We start from the raw sequence: 16,250 nt of genomic DNA, 5'->3' as shown, positions 1-16,250 counted from the left end.
AAAAACATATATATGTGTGTATGTATATATATGTATATATGTGTATATATACACTTATTTTAGTAATATTATAATTAATAATATAATAATAATATAAACATTATTTTATATATATTTGCACTGTTTCCAATATTTAGCTATTACAAATTATGCAGCTATAAACATAGGGGTACATATATGGCTAAATTATGATGCTTTTAATTTGGGAAGATACCACGAAGGAGAATACTGGGGTCAAATGGAATCTCTAGTTTTAGATTTTTTGAGAAATCTCCCCACTGATTTCCACAGTGGTTGCATCAGTCTACATACCACCAACAGTGGAGAAGGGTTCCTTTTCTTCACAGCCCTGCCTGCATTTGTTATTGGTTGATTGCTTGGTAATAAGCATTCTTTCTGGAGTGAAATGGAATCCCAGTGTTGTTTTAATTTGCACTTCTTGAATGATCAGTGATATGGAACATTCTTTTTATATATTTACTTTCTGTTTGTACTTCATCTGAGAAGTGTCTTCATTTCAGATGTCCATTTTTGATTGGGTCATCAAATTGAGGTGGGGAGGATTGATATATTTATATATTCTACAAAGTAGGTCTTTGTCTGAGGAACAGCTGGGAAAAATTTTTTTCCAACTGTGTGGGTTATCTCTCTGCTCTGTTGGTGGTTTGCTTTGCTGGGCAAAATCTTTTTAATGTAATGAGATCCCAGTTCTTGCTTCTTTGTGATATTTCCTGTATGAGTGAGGTTCTGTTCATAAAGTCTTTTCCTACACCTACGTCTGCAAAAGTTCTACCTATTCTGTCTTCTAGCAGATTTAGTGTGTCTGTTTTAATATTTAATCTTTGATCTATTTAAATTTTACTTCAGTAAATGGTGAAAGATGCAGGTCTAATGCAAAAGCCGGTTTTTTTCATCACCACTTATTAAAGAGGTTATCTTTCTCCTAATAAAAATGTGTGGCCTCTTTGTGAAAGATAATATAACTGAGTGTGTTTGGAGTTGTTTCTGCATCTTGTAGTCTGTTTCATTGATCTTCAGTTTTTTTCCAATACCATTCTCTTTTTATCACTGTTAGATCTTGTTTCTTGATCCATTCTGCCAGTCTGTTTCTTTTGATTGGTGAATTGAGAACATTTGCATTAATGGGTATAACTGATATGTATTGACTTGTCCTTGTTATATTATTTTCCTATTGTTTGTTCCCTTTCTTTCCCCTCTGTTTAATTACTTGCCTTGCCTGTAGGGGTCAGTCTGCTGGAGTTCGTAGAATTTTAGTTTTCATAATCTCTTTTTAGTATATCCTCCAGAACATTTTGTAGTGCTGGTTTGGTGATCATGAGTCTCTTTAGTGTTCTCTGTCATAGAAGGGTCTTATTTATCCATCAATTTATGCCAATCTGGGATGGAGGTTGATGGGGTGGGGGCTTGAAATACTTCACTCCAAGTTCTCCTTGACTTAAGGGTTTGTTTTGAGAAATCTGCTGTAATTCTGAGGGAGTTTCTTTTATAAAAAAAATTGTTTCTTTTCTCTAACAGCCTTCAATATTCTGTTCTTGTGTTGCATTTCTGGAATCCTGACTATTATATGCTTTGTAGTAGACTTGTTTCGGTTATGGCTATTTGGAGTTCTTTATATCTGAATGTCAAATTATTTTTCCCTGCTTGGGAAGTTTTCTGCCATTGCTTCTGTGAACAGGTTTTTATGTCATTTGTGCTATCTCGTGCTTTTCTGTTGATGCTGATCAATCTTATGTTATTCTTCTTTGTGTCATCTAGCAGCTGTTGGATTGATTTTTCCTTTCTTTTTTTTTTTTTGGTACCGGGGATTGAACTCGGGTCCTTGCACTTGGAAGGCAGGCCACCGAACTGCTGAACTAAATCCTTTGCTATTTTTAAGAAGCATTTCTTTTCAGGAATCTTATCTTCTAGATCTGATATTCTGTCATATTGGTCATTCTGCTACCTATACTTTCAATAGAGTTTTTAATGTCCTAAGTATATAATTGAATTTGTTTCATGGATTCCATTTCTTTCCTGTATTGGGCATTTATGATTTTCATCATTTTTCTAAGCTCCTCTATTTTTAAAATCTGTATCTACTCTAGATTCACTAACCATGTCTTTCATTATAATCATCATCTCTCTTGTTATCTCAGAAATTATTTCTGATTTGATTTTTTTTCTAGAGCCTAATTCATCTGCTTTGTTACTTTTCCTGTTATCACTTCAGAGAGTCTGGGTGGACAGCTTTTAATTGTTCCACCTCATTGCCTCCTGGTTTACCTTAGGTGAGCTGGGAGTCTGTGGTTTCATCTTGCTTCATATCATCTCATTTTCTGTTATTTTAGTTCACTTCCTGCATTGATTCTTGTTTATGATAGGTATCTTTATTGCTAGTATCAAGAAACCTTAGGAGATGACTAGTTCTCAGAAATGTCTTCCAGGTGTAGCTGGCTTTTGATTTTTGAGTTGGTTGCAAGATCCTACCTCTTCAATTTATGGGGATAAGAAATCACTGCCTATTTGGCCTTGTTCCTAATTCTTTGGCACGAACCCATAGTATTTTTTATGATCATCAGACAATCTCAGTCTTGGCATACAAGGCAGAACAACTGATTAGAACAATTAGGTCACCTTGGCTAAAGTAGTGCAATCAGTAATAACAATAGCATCAAACATAGCTGAGAAAATGACAAACTGTGGTAACTATTAACTTCCAATCTTTAATCATATGAACAAGATGTGTAGTTATATGAAAATCTACAATGAACCAGAAAATTGTGTACAGTAAATATCCCCTTAATATAGTGATTTTATCCTCAGGGGGAAAATTTGTAAAGGTGTTATGGGAAAAAATAGAGAAATAGAAGAAGAAAAAGTGATTAGAACCAAGTCTGGATGACAAAGGAAGATTATGAAAGCTTTGTGAACAGATGAAGAAGGCAGGAGGAAAAGAAAGAAATAGGAGTAAGAACAGAACAAAACAACAACAACAAAGATCTAGTAACAGTGCTCTCACTTATATAAAAAGTGGAACAAACAATCAAGAAATAAGGAAAAATAGAAAAATATCAAAAATAAATAAGCAAGAAAAGTAAGTAAAGCAGAAAAAACTTTTTCACTTCAGGGTATTTCTGCTGTCAGTGGTTGACAGAGTGGGCAGAGAGAGCCCAGATTCATGGGGTTTAATCCCAGAAAGCCAGCAGTAGAATCATGGCAGTGGTGGATAAAGACCTGAGCCTTTAGTTCTACTGAGTTCAGGCTGCTTCTGGTTTCTGCTTGTGAGGCTGCAACTAAACTTTTTTAGCCCAAAACACTGTGAGTGCTTCTTTCTGGCTTGAACTGTGCTCCCTGCTGGTTTTAACTGGGCTCTCTGCCATTCTGAACTTGATTCCCTGACTTCCCAGCAGCTTGAACTCAGCTGTAGCTTACCCTGACACTTAGCACTACTAGAGGGAGCCAACTCACAGCTGCTCTGAGTTCTGACTTCAGTTGGCCCCTTTCCAAAATGGCTACTGGCCAGTCGCCCTCTCTTGGGGGGAATCTGAACCTAAATAACTCATGAGTCAATACAGTACACAGTGTCCACTTCTCTGTTTCACTGGTGTGCTTCTCTGTTCCTCTGGAGTTGTCAGTAGTACTATGCCTCTTCAGGTTTGAGTGGCCCCTCCCATGCCACCCACAAGCCAGGGCTCAGGAGGAAAGTGCCACTTGCCACCTCCCTCTTCTACATCATGGCCCCTTTCTTCACACTCACTGTGGGCTCTATTTCTCCCTTCAGATTCTTGCTGGATCCCAGGGACCCACTTCCCTTCTTTCTCTTCTGCTTGTTGCTATATTCCAGGATTTGAATTCCAAATGTTGAAGAGGCTGTTTCTCTACTGCTCACTATTCTGCCATCTTCCCAGGAGTCTTCCTCCTGGGTTGGAAGCCTGAACTTGGACAGAAGAGACACCATTGCTTCTCAAGCCCTTGACATTCTACAAAGAGCAGATGAATGTCAATTTTAATAAAATCCCAAAGTCTGACTTTATAAACAATTGATCAGTAGTGGGCCAAAAATAAATTGGTCACTAGTTTATCAGTGTTACATATTAAACTTATTATAGCAAATGATTTGTTCACAAGTTTTAGTGCTGCTCTGAAAACACAAATAATGGAAGGGAAGCATTATGAGACAGGCAATAGTGGAGTGTTGAATAATATGACTTCATACTGGGCCCTGAAAAAGAATTTATATAATCATTTGCCTTTTCAATATTTTAAAATAAAACCCAACAAAAACAACAAACAAAATTACTCTGTCATTTTCTTCCAAATAACATGAAGAACAATCCAGTTTCTGGTTAATATCTAAAGCATAATAATGAGCAACACAGGTTATGTAGAGGACATTAGGAAGAAAGCAAGGCACCAAGGACCCACCTTGTAGTTGTAAGAATCACAGAGCAGAGGAGTATATGTCCATTTCTCAATGGAACTCTGAGAGGAATCAGCTGCAATGATTTCTTTGGATGACCTTGGGGAAGACAGTAAAACATATCTACCGTTTGGTCCGTGTTTAGGCAGACAAAGGGCCTAAAAATTGATCTCAAAACCTTCTTTCTCAAGGAAAAAGTTACAGGGGTACATTTCATGAGTCGTAGGATAGATTAAAGGAGGTACACAAGGAAGTGTCAAAAAAGTTGAGAGATATAGAAGGCTGGGAGTCAGGTCCAAGTTGACACAGACTGCTCCAACTTTGAAGCTTTACCAACTATCCCACAATTAGCAACAAATTCAGGGCTACAGATGTCATCAGTCAATGTCCAACTGGGGGAACAGTCTTGCTAAGGAAGGTAACACAGCTATTCATTCATTTACCCAGTGACTAAGATACTGTCTACCATGAGAGAGGAAGTGTGTTTGGTACTGGGTCACAGCCACATGAAAGGAAAAAGGCTCAAGTACATATCACAGTGGTGGCCACATTTTAGTGAAGAAAAATTGCCTATTTCACTTGATAGACAAAAGCAAATAATAAACTATCTACACATTACTTGAAAAAATGTAGTGAAGAAAAATAAAGCATGAGACAGAAACAGGGTAAGTGTGTTAGGAGAAGAGCTGTTACAATTTATAATAGAGTGATAAGGGAAGATTTCATTAAGAGGAACAAGGGGGTGAGCCGTGTGATGCAATAAGGAAAAGGTATTGCCCACCAAGGGAAAGCAAGTGTGAAAGCTCTGATGGAGAAACATGCATAGAGTGGGACAAAGGGGCATGGGGATTGATGTCAATGAAGTGCCCAAGAGTAAAGTTATGTATTCTGCAAACTCAGCAACAAGTTGAGATTTTACTTGAATGAGATGGAACTTCTTGGAAAATTTTGAGCAGAGCAGTGATTTCATTTTTTCCCTTACCTAGTTCTCTTCCTGTATCTAATACTATCCCTTGATAAAAGGAAATTTCCCTTTAGAGAGGAAAGTGAATTCAACAAGAATTTTAAAGTTTGAGTTGGCTGAAATCTAATCCTAAATTAATCAAGTAAATAGCAGCAGGGATTGCTTCCGAATTAGAAGTGGCATTGTACCCAGAAAGGGAAATTTAGAAGACACATTATTAGCCTGAAAAGGAAAATGAAGTTAGTTTTTTCTTATAAGAATATGGCCTCAGGAGTTTTGATTCACTTATGGGCATTAGAGAGGTTGCATTTATGCCTACTTCAGATGTGTTTATGCATTTAAAAATATATTTTTCTATTACATGGTCAAGGGGCAGGTCAATGGACATAATTCAATTACCACCATTATATTTGGTCATAAATAATGTGTCAACAAGTATTAATTATGTAACTTTAGGGTCTGGATTACTTTTATAAACAAGGTAAAGACAGGTCTCATTTGAGCTGTCCACAACTAGGCCTTTTACAGGTGACTTTCTTACTCTTCCATTTTATTCCCATCCTAATATGATGATAAAATACAGCAAGTACAACTTGCTATGAAGTCCTTGAAGGAAAATCCTACATCCTCATTTGACACTGGAATATGAATTTTAATAAAACTTCCAGGCTATGTCTCTGCCTGCTGAAGTTTCACATCCAATATCTAATTGGTATGAAAATTGGGACTGTTTAATTATGTCACTAGATGCCATATGCTGGGAATGTTGCTGCTCCTCATTGGGTCTTACTGGCTCTGCTTTTCATCCACCTCCATTCTTGCTACTTGCTGGCTGGTATTTAAAAGCAGTTTTAACTTAATTAGGCTAAAATGTGCACACAGATGTCTCATATCTCTTTGAAATATTGGGAGTGGTTATGAAAAAGTATATCCAAATAAACTCAATAAAAGAAAAAAAAGTATATCCAGGCATTCTCTTTGGGGGCATCTCCATTCTCACACCATCAAGAATTTGAAGTTTATACAGTAAGTAACGTATGGGAGGAAACATGGGAGGAGGATCCAGATAAGCCCTTGAAAGTTTGTGTCACATGACTGAATCACAGCACAAAGCCTTTCTTGTCTTTAATAGAAAGAGGAATTATTTACATGGCAATTTGAAAGACTCTATCCTTAATTAAACTTACTCTCTGTCTAGGTTTTGATTCAGCTGTTCTCACTAAGGGCTGATTATACCCCTTCTCTTAGCAGTTTTCTGATAGATTTCTTTTTAAGTCAAGAATTATAACAAGGAGTTTGTTTATTGTTTCCCTTTATGAAGTGTTATTATTGAAAGAAGCTTAAATTAAGAACTTCCTGATAACTATACAACAAAGTGGTTGTCACTGCCACCTCACTCATCAACTCTCATTACTGCTGGAAAAAGCACCCAGAAACTATGGTTCATAGCTGCAGGGGCTTTGGTGGACAAATAAGCTGGCCCAAAATGACTCACCATGCCCAAGATTTGTCTGATAGATTTTTCACAGTTTATATCTAGCTGTATACAGGTACAATGCAAGAATCAATTAATCAAAGAGTTGGTTCTTTCAAAGATTAAATAAAGCAGACAAATCCTTAGTCAACCTTATCCAAAAAAGGAAACACTCAAATCCATGTAATTAGGAATGAAAGGGAAAATTACAATGGATCCTACATAAATCTAGGTCATTAATACCTACATTGAGAAACATTCTAATAAAATGGGAAACACAGAAGAAATGGACATATACATAGATATATATGAATCACCAAAGCTGAGTCAATAAGGCATAAAAATTCTAAATAACCCAGCATCAGTCAATGAAATTGAAGCTATACTCAAAAACCTATCAACAAAGAAAAGCCCATGTCATGAGGGATTTACTGCTGAATTCTACACAAGAAATTTAGAGAAGACCTAAGGCCACTACTCCTCAAGATCTTTAATTAAAGTGAAAGGGAATCAATACTGCCAAACTTATTCCTAGAAACAAGCATTACTCATAAACTAAAATTAGAGAAGGATCCAACCAAAAAGAGAAATACAGCACCATTACCCTAATGATCAGATGCAAGAGTCTCAATAAGATACTGGGAAACAGAATGCAGCAAATCATCACAAAGATTATACATCATGACAAAATAGGATGCATCCCAGGGATACACGGATGGTTCAACATATGCAAATCAATAAATGTAATACAGTACATTAACAGAAGAAAATACAAAATTATATGATCATCTTAATAGATGCAGAAAAGCATTTGCCAAAGTCTCTGATTATCCATGCTTTAAAAATGCAGAAAATTGGAAGAGATAGTCCTTATACCAACCTCATAAAAGCCATCTGTGACAAAGCAACAGCCAATATCATACTAAATGGTCAGAAATTGAAAGTTTTCTTTCTAAAATCAGAAACAAGACAAAGATGTTTGCTATCACCATCCTATTCAATGTAGTCCTAGAAATATTAGCCAGAGTGATTATACAAGAGAAGGAAATAAAAGAAAGTTCAGTTATTATTTGTGCATGACATGATACTCTACATAAAAGATGCTAAAAAATCTACCAAAAGATTTTGAGATTTAATAACCAAATCCAGTAGCATAGCAAGATACAAAATCACACTAAAAAATCAATAGCATTTCTGTAAACAAATAACAAACACTGAGAGACAAATTAAGGAATCCACACCTTTCACAATAGCATTGAAAAAAATGAAATACTTAGGAATAAATATAATGAAGAAGGCAAAAGATCTTTGCATTGGTAACTACAGTACTCTGAAAAAGGAGATCAAAGAGGAGATCAGAAAATGGAAAGATACTCCTTGTTTTTTGGTAGGAAGAATCAGTATAGTGAAAATGGACATACTTCTCAAATTGTTATACAGATTTAATGCCATCCCAATCAAAACAGCCAAAGCATACCTCACAGAGTTAGAAAAAGTAATACTAAAACTCATTTGTAACCAGAAGAGACCTAGAATAGCAAAAACAATTCTGAGCAACAAAGGCAAGTCAAGGGGCATCACAGCCCCTGACTTGAAATTATATTAGAGAGCCACTGTGATAAATACAGCATGGTGTTGGCAAAAATACAGACCTGAGGACCAATGCAAAAGACTAGAAGATGCAGAAAAAACTCCAAACATGCTCAGCCACATTATCTTTGACAAAGGTGCCAAAGACACTCACTGAAAGAAAGATAGTCTCTTTAAAAAATGGTGCTTGGAAAACTGGTTTTTCACATGCCAAACACTAAAACTGGACTCATATCTCTTACCATATGCTAAAATAAAATCTAAATGGATCAAAAATCTAATTATTAAAACAGAAACACTAAATCTGCTGGAAGACAGAATAGGTAGAACTCTTGCAAACATAGGTGTAGGAAAAGACTTTATGAACAAAATCTCAATCACATGAGAAATATCACAAGGAATCAACAACTATAATCTTATCACATTAAAAAGATTTTGCACAGAAAAGCAAACCACTACCAGAGTGAAGGGACAATCTTCTTTTCCATCTGTTCCTCAGACAAAGATCTAATATGCAGAGTATATAAAGAACTCAAATATAGCAAACACCCCTCAATTTAAAGGCCCAATAGGCATTTGAAATGAATAGATATTTCACTGATAAAGAAGAGCAAACAGCAAATAAATATATAAAAAACATTTTCAACATCACTGATCATTCAAGAGATGCAAATTCATATGGTTTTTGTCCTTGACTTTGTTAATATAGTGTATTACATTTATTGACTTAAGTATGTTGAACCATCCTTGCATCACTGGAATAAATCCAACTTGGCCAAGATGTATGATCTTCTTGATGATCCTCTGTATTCTATTTTCTAGTATCTAATTAAAGATTTTTGCATCTATATTCATTAAAGAGATTGGTCTGTAGTTCTCTTTTTTAGTTGCATCTTTCCCTGGTTTGGGAATCAAAGTGATACTTGCTTCCAGGAATGAACTTGGAAGTATTGTTTCCCTTTCAATTTCATTGAAAAGTTTGAAGAGTAATGGCAGTAGTTCTTCCCTAAATGTCTTGTAAATTTCAGCCATGAATCCATCAGGACCTGGGCTTTTCTTTGTTGGTATATTTTTAATTACATTTTCAATTTCACTGATTGTAATGGGGGTGTTTAAAATGTTTTTATCTACTTCGTTCAACTTTGGTAATTCATAAATATCTAAACATCTATCCATTTCTTCTGTGTTTTTCATTTTATTAGAGTACAGGTTCTCAAAGTAGATATTAATGATCCTCTGGATTTCTGTTGGATCTGTTGTGACTCCACCTTTTTCATTCCTGATTGCATGGATCTGAGCCATTTCTTTCCTTTTTTTGATAAGGTTAGCTGAGCATTTATCAATTTTATTTATTCTTTCAAAAAACCAACTCTGTGATTCATTTATTTTTTGTATCATTTTCTTAGTTTCCACTGCATTGATTTCTGCTCTAATCTTTATAATTTCCTCTCTTGTTTGAGCTTTGGGTTTCTCTTGCTCTTGTTTTTCTAGGAGTCTAAGATTCATCATGAGGTTGTTTATTTGACCTCACTCTGTTTTCCTACTGTGGGCATTCAGTGCTATGAATTTTCTATGCAGAAATGCTTTCACTGTGTCCCATAGATTCCTGTATGTTGTATTGGCATTTTTCATTTATTTGTAAAAACTGTCTAATTTCTACACTGAAAACTAAAGCACTCTGAAAAAAGAGACTGAAGAGGATACAAGAAAATGGAAAGATATCCCCAGCTCTTAGGTAGGAAGAATCAACATAGTGAAAATGGCCATACTACTGAAACTGCTATACAGATTCAGTGCAATGCCAATTGAAATTCCAACACTATATTTCACAGAACTAGAGAAAAGAATACAAAAATTCATTTGGAACCAGAAGAGACCTAGAATAACAAAAGCCATCCTAGGTAACAGACACATGGCAGCAGGTATAACAATTCCTAATTTGAAACTATACTACAAAGCCACTGTGATAAAACAGCATGGTACTGGCAAAGAAACAGACCTGAGGATCAGTGGAACAGATTGGAAGACACAAAAACAATTCCAGATGTACTCAGCTATGTCATCTTTGACAGAGGAGCTGACCATCCTCACTGGAGGAAAGAAAGCCTCTTTAATAACTGGAGTAGGAAAAACTGGATCTCAACCTGCCAAAGATTAAAACTAGACTCTTATCTTTCACCATGCACTAAATTAAAATCCAAATGGATTAAAGATCTAAATATTAAAACAGAAACACTAAACTTGCTGGAAGATAAGTTAGGCAGAACTCTTCAAGACATTGTCACAGGAAAAGACTTTATGAACAAATCCTCAGTAGCATGGGAACTAGCAGAAAGAATCCACAACTGGGAACTCATCTTTTTAAAAAGCTTCTGCACTGCAAAAGAAACTATCAACAAAAGTAAGAGACAACCTATAATGTGGGAAAAAATTTTTACCATCTGCTCCTCAAAGGACTATTATCTAGAATATATAAAGAACTCAAAACAGTCAGCCCCCTCAAATATAAAGAACCGATTCAAAAATGGGTATCTGAAATGAACAGACATTTCTCAGACAAAGAAGTAAAAGCAGCAAGTAAATATATGAAAAAATGCTCCACATCACTGGTCATTTGAGAGATGCAGATGAAAACAACACTGAGATTCCAACTCACCCCATAAAGAATGGCTGCCATCAAGAAATGAACCAATAACAAATGTTGGTGGGGTTGTGGGGAGAAAGGAATCCTTCCCTATTGTTGGTGAGAGTGCAGGCTGGTGCAACCACTATGGAAATCAATATGGAGATACCTCAAAGAGCTGGGACTAGAGGTTCCATTTGACCCAGCCATAGCTCTGCTGGGTATCTTTCCAAAAGAACTAAAAGAATCATATCACAGTGATGTATGCGCACCCATGTTTATAGCAGCACAGTTTGTAATAGCTAAAATTTGGAAACAACCCACTTGCCCATCTGTTGGAAACTGGATAAAGAAGATGTGGTTTTTCTATAAAATGAAATACTACTCAGCCATAAAGAATGAGAACTTATATTCATTCATAGGAAAATGGATACATATTGAGGATATACTCCTAAGTGAAATAAATAAGTCACACACATGTAAATACCAAATAGTTTCTCTGGTGTGAATAAACTATAACAGTACATAAGATCATAATGAGATAATTGACAATGTGAAATAGGAAGAAAAGGGCTAAAGGTGTGGGGTAGGGTAGGGGAAAGGTAATAAGGGAAAAGAAAAAAAATATGAGAAAATGAAAAAATGGAAATAAAGTGTTTGTAAATGGGAAGGGGAGGAGGGGGTGAAGGGAGGGCAGGGACAAGGGGAAAAAATGAGAACCAAGACCTGTCATGTAAAGGTACAAGATCCCAATAATGAATGTAACTGTACTGTATACCTAAAATGTACCAATAAACTCAATGAGGAAAAAAAAGAGATGTAAATTACAACATTGAGATTCTGTCTCACTCCAGAAAACGATGGCTATTATCAACCAATAACAAAGAAATTAACCAATTAACCAATAACAAATGCTGGCATGGCTGTGGGGAAAAAGGAGCCCTCCTCCATTGTCGGCGGGAAAGTAGGTCAGTATAACCACTGTAGAAATCAGTGTGGAGATTCTTAAATATTTTAAAACTAGAGGTTCCATTTGACCCAGGTATTCCACTTCCTGGAATCATCCCAAAAGAATTAAAAGTATCATACCACAGGCATATATGCACACCCATTTTTATAATAGCACAGTTTGTAATAGCTAAATCTTAGAAACATCCCAAATGCCCATCAACGGATAAATGGAATGGATAAAGATATGGTTTTTTCAATACATTGGAGTACTACTCTGCCATAAAGAAGGATAAATGGGACATTTCTAGGTGTATGGATGCACCTTGAGTCCATTCTCTAAGTGAAATAAATCAGACACCCATGTTTAAACATTTCATGATTTCTCTTGTGTAAGAAACAAAAAAGGTATATAAACAACAAAAATGTATAATACATTTCATGAAATAAAAGAAAATGTTTAAATGGCAAAAGGAACAAGGGAGATGGGTGCGAGAAAGGAAGGAAGACAAAGAACAAAATTAGAAAAAATAGTAGAAGCTCAGATTTTGTTTTTTTGTTGTGTTTTGTTTTGTTTTTTGAGACAGGGTCTCACTGTGTAGTTGAGACTGCCCTGGAACTCACTATGTAGTCCAGGCTGGTCTCGAACTCACAGCGATCCTCCTGCCTCAGACTCCTGAGTCCTGGGATTACAGGCATGCACCACCTGTACAAAAGCTAAGCTTTTGTAAATAAGAAGAAGAGGGATTGAAGGAAAGGAAGGGGACTGAGGGAAAAAAAGTAGAATCAAGATGTATTATGTACAAGTACAAATTCCCTATAATGAATGTGATCATTGTGTATATCTAAAGTGTACCAATAAAATTATTTTAAAAAGATATTTGCAATGTCTAAATACCCGGAGATTAAATAAATCTTTTGAATAATCCATGGTTCAAAGAAGACAAAAAATTTTCAAATATTTTGAATTTGTTTTGGATAAAGCAAAAGCAGCAATGATAGATATATGCACCACTGCATGCATATTTTAGATTACTGTAAAGGCTCAGAGCTCTTCCACAATCCTATGATATGACTCTACTCTTTAGCACCAAAATGAGACATTTTATAACAAGACACAAGGAAATTTACAAAACCTTCACAAACTCTCAAAAAGAACTAAAAATAGGCAACAATTTCATGTTCATGGATGGGAAGACAAATTTGTTGAGATGTCATTTCTTGTCAACTTGATGTATATGGTTGATACAAAACCACTCAACATGTCAGTGACTTAACAGATGTGATTAAACTGATTCAAAAGTTCATACAAAAGGCAAAAACTGATCCTGTTACAGAAAAGAACTGAGTATTGACATTCGACACTTAGTAAAAAGCTAAAGAATTGAGACAGTTTAATAGTGAAAGAATAGACAGATCAATGAATAGAGAATAGAGAACTCAGAAATGGGTCTAGCAGACGTGGAGAACTGATCCTTTAATAAAAAAGGGAGGTGGGAACATGGAGCAAAGAGAGATGATAGACTTCAGTAAATCTCCTTGGAAAAAAGAAAGTGAGACACAGACTTCACACCCATCGAAAGATTTTATTGACTCCGACAATTCAATGTTTTTGGAATATGTAGTCTACTCACACTTAGTGTGATCGATGTTAATCCTACTTTGGATTTGCTGTGTTCTTAAGTCTAGATGCTGAAATCTTTCATCAGATCTGGAAAATCCCTTGCCATTTATCCTCGGATACCCTGTTCTCTCCTTTCCTTCTAGGACTCTAGTCAGGTAAGTGTTCAGCTTCTCACCAGCTCAGTGCCGGTTAATCTATCCTCCATACTTTCTACCTCTTGGCCTGTTTGTGTTGTATTCTGAGGATTGTTTTTAGATTTGTGTTTCAGTTTACTAAGTCTTTCTCCCTTTGGGTTTCAAATTCCTTAGGATATCTTGAGGATAATTTTATTCCAATTATCTCTTTTATTTCTAGAAATGTATTTTCTTTTTTCTTGAAATACTTTGGTTATTTGGTGTAGTTCCTGATCTCCTAAACAAATTTTCAGATTTATCTTGCAGTTCTTGTGAGATCAACCGTATGTTATAATAGTGTCTGACATTTTACTGTCCTTGAATCTTTGACAGTCTGTTTCTACTGGTCTCTCCTTATGGTGTCTTTAGTTATTACTGACTATAGGCTGCTCAAGTGTTTTAGGGTTTATTATGGAAAATCATTGAGGACTGGCATGGTGATGGGGTTCTGAAAAGATCTGCATGTGCTTCTTCCCGTTGGTCTCAGGGACACCAACTCTTTGAGATGACTCTAAGTTAAACGCTCAGTTTGAGGTTCGGTAGACCACCTGGGTGCTGTGTATTTAAGCTTCAAATGTATATGAGGACTGGTTCATAGTTATAAGTTCTCTAAAGTTTTACTTTACCTTCCCTTTAGCACCTGTGGCTGAATGAGTTGAGTTGAGTATTAAGTCCATGATTAGGAGAGGCAGCTTTTCCAGCTTTTTCGCTAAAGTCATTTAAACCTTAGCTTTCATGGAAGGATAAAGATATCTTCAAACGGGCAGACTTTGATTTTGTTGCCACCTTTTCTGAGTTATGCAAGACTGAAAAAAAAACAAAAAAACAAAGTTCATGTTAATTAGTTCACAAAGTTTCTGAACGTAAAATCCAGCTGCAGTAGCTCCCTTCAGTGGCTCACTTCTTTCCTGGCCTTTAAATGGAATCCTTTCATCTCTTGCCAACTCATTGATCTTTTAAATAATTGTTTTCATATCTTAACCAGGAATGATGGTTGCTTCAAGAGCCAGAAACAAAAGTTCTATTGGTTTTCTTGAAAGTCTTTTTATTTTCCAGGTAGTCTCACTTCATAGTTAAAGACTCTTATCCTCCTCTCCAACTCCGTGTGACAACAGAGGCAGAGATTGAAGTATGGCCGCTGAAGCCAAGGAGTGCCACAGAGCACAGGCAATGAAGACCAGAGGCCACGAAGATGCCAGGAAGAATTCTCCTTTCCAGTTTCCAGATGGACCGTAGCTCTGTCGACACTTGACAACTGTGAGATGATGCTTCCTTTGTTGTAAGCCACCTGTGTTGTGGTTCTTTGTTATCACAGCTCTATGAAACTAATACAATCCCCATGTGAAACAGTCTGTACTGACGATATTGTAAGTACAGGCAATCCTTCATGGACATAAGGGATTCACCTGAGAAAGAAAAATGAAGGAAAAGGTCGTGTTGAATTTGTCAGGCAGTCAGCAATAGCCAGAGTGATTATGATCTGTTATTTGTACACACTCACTGATGTTTCACAAACTGTTATTTGAGATACTTTTCATCCAAGACTTAGTAACAATTTGTTATACCTGTGCAAACCAATGCCTGCATTACTTAGGGACAGCCCCACAGAACGTTATTACAATTACCAAGCAAGCTGATATTGTGCTGTTCTTTTCAATTACTAGTTGAAATAAAAATTATTTCCAGCCTGGCTTCAGCAACTAGAGGCTGAAAACTTCAGCCAGCAGAACGAGGAAAGCTCTCACAAAGACAGCAAGAGGCCGTTCTATAATTTCCTAATCTTGGATTTCTCAAAAAAAAGTTCAGGAAAAAATGCCCTTGAGGCTGTTGAGGTACAGATGCTCCTCAATGTAGGATGGTGTTGCAACCCTATAAACCCATCATAAATTGAAAGCATCATGTTGAAATGTATTTAATACCAAACAGAGTATCACTTGCCTACGCCTGAGATCGTGTGGCTGACAGAGCTACGGCTCACTGCCACTCCCCAGCATTGGAGCAATGTGTCACACCACATAGAGACAGCCCAGGAAAAGATCAACATTCAAAATGCAAAGTTCTGTTTCTACTGAGTGTGAATGACTGTCACATCACTGTAAACTTTAAAATTGTAAGTTTAGGGATGGCATGAGGTTTAGTGGCAAAATACCTACCATGCATGAGGCCTTAGTTTCAGTCTCCAGAATTATTATGTACGCAGTGATTTGTAATAGATGGATTTAATGAGAAACAAGATACTGAAATGTATTTTCTACTTATCAACTTATGCGTATAGGTAGAGCTATGTTACTTAATATTGTATTTTCATGACAATTTCACATTACCTTACACGTATGCTCTATCTTGCCTTTTATATTTCTTCATTCTGGGAAGTTGTTGTGTTTCAATAGGTTCTGATGGGCATTTCCATTCTCCAGAAAGTATTGGTTCACCT

General features: G+C 36.2%; 1 long non-coding RNA gene across 1 annotated transcript; it reads left to right on the top strand.

The window, feature by feature from the left end:
* Window positions 1–12,898: 12,898 nt before the first annotated feature.
* On the top strand, window positions 12,899–15,728 carry LOC109118155. Its single transcript, XR_002025459.1, has 2 exons — window positions 12,899–13,798; window positions 14,873–15,728. It is a non-coding gene; the product is annotated as an uncharacterized LOC109118155 (long non-coding RNA).
* The last annotated feature ends 522 nt before the right edge of the window (window positions 15,729–16,250 follow it).

This window comes from Fukomys damarensis, unplaced genomic scaffold (genome assembly GCF_012274545.1).
Source record: "Fukomys damarensis isolate Sample0158 unplaced genomic scaffold, DMR_v1.0_HiC HiC_scaffold_3, whole genome shotgun sequence".
In the NCBI taxonomy this organism is placed as follows: Eukaryota; Metazoa; Chordata; class Mammalia; order Rodentia; family Bathyergidae; genus Fukomys; species Fukomys damarensis.
Note: the sequence above shows the minus strand (reverse complement) of the source record. Positions and strands in the feature narration are given on the sequence as shown.